General features: G+C 52.4%; 1 pseudogene across 1 annotated transcript in view; it reads left to right on the top strand.

Moving 5' to 3' along the window:
• Nucleotides 1-4,825: 4,825 nt before the first annotated feature.
• The window catches only part of LOC115944046 (mitochondrial import inner membrane translocase subunit TIM14 pseudogene), a 15,396-nt pseudogene continuing 12,794 nt past the window's right edge, over nt 4,826-7,427 (top strand). The window contains exons 1-2 of the transcript XR_014149250.1: nt 4,826-5,224; nt 5,552-7,169. The product of XR_014149250.1 is annotated as a mitochondrial import inner membrane translocase subunit TIM14 pseudogene (transcript). The remainder of the gene's footprint in view (nt 5,225-5,551; nt 7,170-7,427) is intronic.

Below are 7,427 nucleotides of genomic sequence, written 5' to 3'. Positions count from 1 at the left end.
TGAATGAAATGAACATTTAAATTGGTAGACCAGTAAAGTAGATTGCCCTCCATAGTGTGGGGGTGGGCCTCATCCAATCAGTGGAAGACCTGCATAGAACCGAAAGCTGACCTTCCCCAGAGGAGGAGAGAATTCTGCCTGACAGCTTTGGAACTGGGACATTGGCTTTTCCTGCTTCTACACCAGCCTGCTGGCCTTCAGACTTGAACTAGGACATCAGCTCTGCAGATTCTGGACTTGCTAGTCTCTCTATAAGTGGATTCCTTATAATAAATCTCTTTATCTATCTATCATCTATCTGTCTATCATCTATCTATCTATCTATCTATCCTATTGGTTTTGTTTTTTTTTTTTTTTAAAGATTTTTTTTTAATTTATTTATTTGAGAAAGAATGAGAGAGAGAAAGCACATGAGAGGGGGGAGGGTCAGAGGGAGAAGCAGACTCCCTGCCGAGCAGGGAGCCCGATGTGGGACTCGATCCAGGGACTCCAGGATCATGACCCGAGCCGAAGGCAGTCGCCCAACCGACTGAGCCACCCAGGCGCCCTGGTTTTGGGTTTTTTTGAAGAATCGTGAAAAGTACAGATGATGGTAGCAAGAAAGGTTGCTGCTATAACAAATAGCTACAAATGTGGACATGGCTTTGGAACTGGATAATAAGGAGAGGCTGAAAGAGTTTTGAGGTGCATGCTAGAAAAATCCTAATCACCTTGAAGGGACTTTTGGTGGGAATATGGACATCAAAGGCCATACTGGCGAGGGCTTAGGAAGGGGAAAAACTGCAGAGAATACAGCATTGTGGTAACTAGCATGTTGGTGGAATATGAATAGCACAGGTGCTTCCAGTAGGATCCCAGGTGGAAATGATCAAGGTGCTATGGGAATCGGAAGGAAAGGCAATCCTTGTTATAAAGTAGCAAAGGATTTGGCTGACTTGTGTTCTAGTGTTTTGTAGAAGGCAGATCTTGTGAGTGTCAACGTTGGATATTTAGCAGAGCATTTTTTCTAAGCAAAGTGAGAAGGGCGGCCTGGTCCCTCTTTATTGCTTATAGTAAAATGTGAGAGATGAGAGCCGGCGGGGCGGGGGGTGGTCGGTGGAGGAATTGAAAGAATTTTTTCAGCAAAAGGAAACCAAAACTTGAAGATTTGGAAAATGCTCAGCCTATCCATATTTCAAAACACGAGAAAGTGTGTTCTGGAGAAAACACCAAGGATGTGGCTGGATGGTCATTCTGTAAAGATGACCCATGAATTAATCAGCCCCTGCTGAAGCCAGGGATGGAGTTGGGACTATAGCAGCACCGGCACTGGGGACCGAAGGGACCAGAGAAGATGGAATGGAGGAAGCCTCTCGGATTTCTGGATCTACAGGTTAGGGCAGTAGAGGATCCAGCTTCAAACATGGTTGTCCTTCAAGAAGAGGGAAAAGTGAGCATGAAGGTGATTCAGAGATCCTCAGAGCTGTCACAAGGCTCAGGGGATGCCATTGTCTCTCCTGGCCCCTCCTCAGGGTCAGGGGGCCGGGATGCCAGCCCAGAGCTGAGGGGCCAGGGCCACTGCAGAGGGCCATGGGGGTGATCCTGCCGCCCCAGTGGGCACAAAGGGCAGAACACCGAGCTAAACAAGATTGACCTGGAGCCTTTAGATCAAATGGAACTTGCCTTGTTGTTTTGGACTTGCTTGGAAGTCTTACCCCTTCCTTCTTCCCAATTTCTCCCTTTTGGATGGGAACGTCTGTCTACTACGCCCATCCCGCCATTGTGATCTGGAAGCACGGAACGTGTCTGGTCTCATAGGCTTGCCACTGGAGAGGAATTCTGCTTCAGGATGAATCATACCTCCAGCCTCACCCATACCTGATTTAGATGACATTCAGGGAGACTTTGGACTTGATGACGGATGGGTCGACTTTGGGGCTGTTGGAATGGGGTGAATGTATTTTGCCTGTGAGAATGATGTGAATTTGGGGGGCTAGATGGCAGAATGTTATGGACTGAATTGTGTCCCCCTAAATGTTGAAGACTTAACCGACCATGGGACTGTTTTTGAGAAGGGGCCTTGAAGGAGATAATTAAGGTTAAACGGGGTCACAAGGGTGGGTCTTCTCTAACAGTATTAGTGTCTTTATAAGAAAAGGCAACAGGGTGCACACAGACAAGGCCACGTGAGGCCCCAGCAAGAAGGTGCGTCTGCAAGCCGAGGAGATCGGTCTCACCGGAAACCATATCTGCCGGCACCTTGACTTGGGCCTTCCAGCCTCTAGAACACGACAAAATACATTTCTGTTGGCTAAGCCACCCAGTCTGCGGTCTTTCGCTATGGTAGCCTGAGCAGATGAATACAATTCCTCACAACATTGGTGAGCAAGGAGCACACCAATCCAAGGCACACTTGGATTTCAAGTTCAGCTTTCACGGCTTGACTCACTGGGCCAATATTGAAGTTCTACTATGGGTCAGGCACGGTGCAGGCACCGGTTTCAATGGTGAGCAAAATGGTGACAGTTCCTGTCCTCATGGAACTTAAAGTCATGGAAGGGAGACCCATGTTCACCAAATAACGACTCAAATGGACAGAAAATAATAAAGGTGTTGAGGGCTATAGGGGGAGGTCATCTCTTCAGGGAGGTCAGGGATAAGTTTTCGAAGAAGTGACACCAGACCTGAGATATGAAGGGTGATCAGGAGTAAACTAGGTGAAGTGGGGAAGGAAGAGTTGAACGCAGAAGGAACAGCATGTGCAAAGGCGGTTCCCACCAAGGAGGGAGTTGGTGAGCGTTCCGGGAACTCGGAGAAGTCTGCACTGACTGGAATGGAGAGGAGATGGGCAGGGGGATGGCGTTCAAGATGAGGCTGGATCTCTCAAGCTGGCTGGACCATGGCAAGGCTTTGTCATAAGAGCAGTAGGCAGCCACCGAGCTCTCCTAACCTGGGATTTGGCATGGTCAGCTTTGCATTTCCAGAAGATGCTGGTGGCTGCCGCGTGGAGGATGAGCTGCATGGAGACCACTGAGGGGGTTAACGCAGGAGTCCAGGAGAGGCATGCAGAGGGCTTGGACTAGACTGGTGGCTATAGACACGGAGGGAAGGGCTGGATTGGGCAGCTATTAGAGGGGGTAAAATAACCGGGCTTTGGGAGATGTGGGTGAGGGAAGAGTCAGCCAGGACCTGAGTTCTCAGAGTTGAGCTCCTCGGTGGGTAGTGGTGCTAGCCATGAGGGAGAGAAGATGAGGAGGACCAAGTCAGCAGTGGGGGCAACCACCTAACTAATCAGGTGAACTTGGGGAGGTTACTTTGGAACCTCTGCATGCCTCAGTTTCCTTACTTCAGTACCAAACGTGAGGTGACGTATGTAGAACCCAGCTCAGAGCAGCTGCTCCTGCGGATCGGGCCTTCCCGCCTTTCCCTCTGTGAGGCGGCATGGCCAGATGCTATTGTTCCCATTCTAAGGATGAGGAAGCTGAATCTCTGTAAGGCTGGAGTCTCGCCCAAAGTCACACACCGTTGGAACCAGGCTCACAGAGAGGTCGTGGGAAGAGTCTTCCCTCTGCCAGGCTGCCTTTTAACAGCAGGGCGCAGATCCCCAGAGCAGAAGGCGTTCACTCCTCAGCCGCTCAGTCATCCCTGGAGGCCTGGGAGGGGGAGGGAAGAGAGGACAAAGTTCAGGTGGGAAATGCAGTGGGGGGGAGGCGACAAGGGAGCGCTGGCGTGAGGGCAGGCCCCCAGTCCCTAGAGAGACAGGCAGTTAAACACTAAATTCATACAGGAGCCAACTTCCAACACGCGGGATGTTCACAAGGTTTAGTTTTTACTCACATAAAGTCCAAGATGGCTGCTCTGATTGGCAGGCAGCCTCAGTCCAAGGGGAAATCTGGGCACCCAGGCTCCTTCTAATCCCAGGGCCCTGCCATCTCCTAGGCCACATGGTCACAGCAGCAGGGGAAAGAGAGGTGGATGAGGCACATCTGCTTCTTACTGTCCTCAGCCCCCATTGCTTCTGCTCACACTCATTGGCCACCCTTGATGACAAAGGAGGTGGAAATGTAGTCCAGCTGGGTGCCCAAGAAGAGAAGGAGATGAGTTTGGTGACCAGCTACTCAGGCCTGAGATAGTAGGTCAGGGCTAAGCTTGGTCGGGAGCACCCAGGCTCTGCTGGAATTTCCCCCCACAGGACAGGAGAGGACCAGCCCCAGGGGGAAGTAAGTTGAAGGAGCCAAGCTTGATCCCAGTGCACTGGCTGACCGTTGGCAAGGTCAAGGGCTATGGAAACAGCCTCTAGCCAAGACCAATGGGAAACTTGTCCTGAGTGCCTCAGGAGAGCAGGCTGTGAAGAGTTAGCGACCAAAACCCCCTGGACTGCACCTACCACAACCTTTGTGGGCTGGAAGAGAGAGGAGCGTTGTGAACTTTAATTGGGCCGCCTAGATGGGGGAAGCCTCCCTTGGAAGGGACATTTGGGCAAAGACGCAAAGATGCTGAATCATAAGGACACCTGTAGGAGGGCAACGGGAGCAGCAAGTCCCAAAGTCCTGTGGTAGGAACAGGCCTGCGGTGTTGAGGACCCCACTGCAATAATCTAGGCCCGAGATGATGGTGGTGACACAGAGTGCGGGCAAGGGGAGAAGTGGTTAGATTCTTGATCTATTTTGTATGTTTATCCTTCCTTACCTCACTTCCTTCCTTTTTTAGTTTTCTCATGAAGACACACTGAGGTGTTTCCACATCTGTGCCCTCTTCTAGACTGTAAACCCTTTGAGGGCAAGGCCTGGGCCTGTCTTCTCTCCTCACCCTCACACCTGGCCCGGGGAGGGCCCCCTGGCAGCGCCTGGCAAACAAGTCTGTGGAGAGACTGCACGTCCTCCTGAGTCATCAGATTTCATGGGGCTGAGCTGAAGCCCTGCTTGTCAGCATATTGCTCACTGATGTGGAAAGCTTTCCTGTGGTCTAGACACTCCTGACTCCAGTCTAAAGAGACCTTCTAAAGAAGGTCAGTGTATCCAATGGAAGGAGATGGGGCTTTCCTCCCTCCTGAGCTCATAGGGCTACCTGCTGGGAAGACCGCTTCACAGGTTCTATTTGGTCCTGGATGTTCCCTCCTGCTGGTTTCCCAGGAAGTGACAGGATGCACAGAGGGCTGTGCCCAGCAGGGATCCTGGGCCCCAAGCAGCCTGGCCCTGTGCTTCCATTCTGCTGGGCTCTGCACCACTCGCTCACTGGATTGCAGGTGGGGTACCCAGCGGCTTTTGGGGGGGTGCCTCGAGCTTGGTCGTGGGGTGCTCTTTCCCCACTGCCCCACAGGCTTTGTTTAAGCTGGGCCCTTCTCTGCAACACCCCTGCCCCCTCCCCCACTGCGACTTGTACAGGAACCTGGCTACAACTGATGTTAATAACCCAGCAGGCTCTGGATTTGAGAGGGCTTCGAGAAGCCCTACAGCCTTAAATTCAGCGTGTTGCTGCAGGCTTCCGGCTTTCTCCAGAATCACATTCTGAGAGTCATGTGTTTCCTGTGCTCTCATGCCACAAATTAACTGCCTTTTCACTTTTCCCACAGGTTTCACCTCTCATCCTGTGTGGCAGGGGATCATGGTGTAGCGGTTACAAAACCTGTGAGCTCTGGAACCAGACAGACTCGAGTGGGCATCACAGCTCCTGCTCTTCCTAGCAAAGCCCTCTGAGCCTCAGTTTATTCATCTGTAAAATGAGCACAGTCACGGTATCTCCCCAGGAGCTCGGCTGTGAAGATTAACTGGGGTAGTGACCTAATGCCTAGACCCACGATATATGCAAGCTATAATCGTAACTCAAAGTGAGGCGGGGCTCAGGGCTGGCCAGCATCCCTGCCGGCTCCGAATCTTGCTCCTCTTTCCACCAGCCTCTTGGTCCAGTTCCACGTCAGGCCAGAGCAAACTGAGAAAGCCGTGCATGTCCTGGGCCTTTGGGGGAGTCTGTGAGTAGCTGAGCCCGTGAGTGATACCTCTCCAGGTGCCAGAACCCCACAGCCCCACCCTCGCCCTGCGCCCGAGCGCTGCCTGCCAGACCCTTGTCAGCGGTTACAACCAACAACTGCCTCCCGCTGCCCGAGTTTTATCAAAAGCTCAGTTGAGAGACGTAAAGTTCATGGGGGTTATTTAAAGGCCATGCATTCCATCCATTCTTCCAGATGAGACTTATCCCTGAAGCGAGTCCGGCTCTCAGGAAGCTGAGCTGCTCTTGGACCACATGATTTAGCCGCCACAAAATCTTTATTCCGTCCCTCCCTGATGATGGGGCTTTAAGGAAAAATGGCTGGAGGAGGCCGGCTGTCAAATTTATTTTGGGATGCTGCTATTGTTAGTGCTTGCTGCCCCAGGCAGTGCTCTCTGTAAGACCTAGAGGGAAATATATTTTAGGCTCCAGTTCCTGGCAAAGTGCCGCATCCTCAGAGGAATCAGTGGGCTTCTGACCTCTGGGCAACGGAACTCGTGAAACTGACCCCCATTCTCATTTTACTTGTGCTGCCGGGAAGCTCAGATTCGGGGCTCAGCTTGAAGAACACTCAAGGATCTCTTGACCTCTGACACACGGAGATGACTTCTTTCCAGATGCTGAGTTCTAACAGACAGGATTGTTAGGAGTTATTATTATTATTTTGTCTGTATCTCGTCAATTGCATCAGGGCTCCAGTGGGACCGGGGTGGGAGTTTCTATTCTGGAAAGCAACGGATGGAGAGCTGGCCGGGGTGGGTGGGAGAAGCACCAGGGAGGAGGACACGAAGGGGAGGAAATGGCACAAGGTTGCCGGCGGGGGGGTACGTGTCCCTTTCTAGGCCACCGTGGAGGTGAGGGAGGTCTGGCCTCCCTGAACCAGAGGGTTAGAAGAGAGATTTTTCCATGACTTTAAGAAGAGAACTGCAGCCCTTGCTCAATTTGAACTTCTCCCTGCGGCCCGCTCTGGCTTTCTGGGTATTTCTGTGATGTTGTGAAACACCGAAACTTGCAGTGTCTCCTTTCTCTTCCTCTTCCCCCCCCACCCCAGGCCCTGCCACTGTCTTTTCCCTTTCCCTTCCTCGTGCCCTCCAGCGACCACTGCCCTCCATCCCTCCAGTCCCTCCCGTCCCTCCGCGGGCCCTATTGTGGCTGTGCGGCAGGAGCAAACAGAGGAGGTGAGCGCTTCGGACCCCTGCAGGAAGGTGAGCACCAACTGAATCCTCTACTCCGAGCCACACATTTAGGAACCAACGTGACCGCCATTTATCTGGCGCTGGTGGCACATTTCCCACGCTGTCCTGGCCAGGCCCCCTCACCACCTGTTTGTCTGTCTACCCAGGGCAGGCTTCTCAGCCCCCGCACTAGTGATATCGGGGGGCCAGACACTTTTTTGCTGTGGGGCCCATCCTGTGCCTTGTAGGGTAGTTTGCAGCATCCTTGGCTTCTACCCGCTGGATGCC

This window comes from Leptonychotes weddellii, chromosome 10 (genome assembly GCF_054177405.1).
Source record: "Leptonychotes weddellii isolate Sample4059 chromosome 10, ASM5417740v2, whole genome shotgun sequence".
In the NCBI taxonomy this organism is placed as follows: Eukaryota; Metazoa; Chordata; class Mammalia; order Carnivora; family Phocidae; genus Leptonychotes; species Leptonychotes weddellii.
This window is presented reverse-complemented; position numbering and strand designations above follow the sequence as displayed.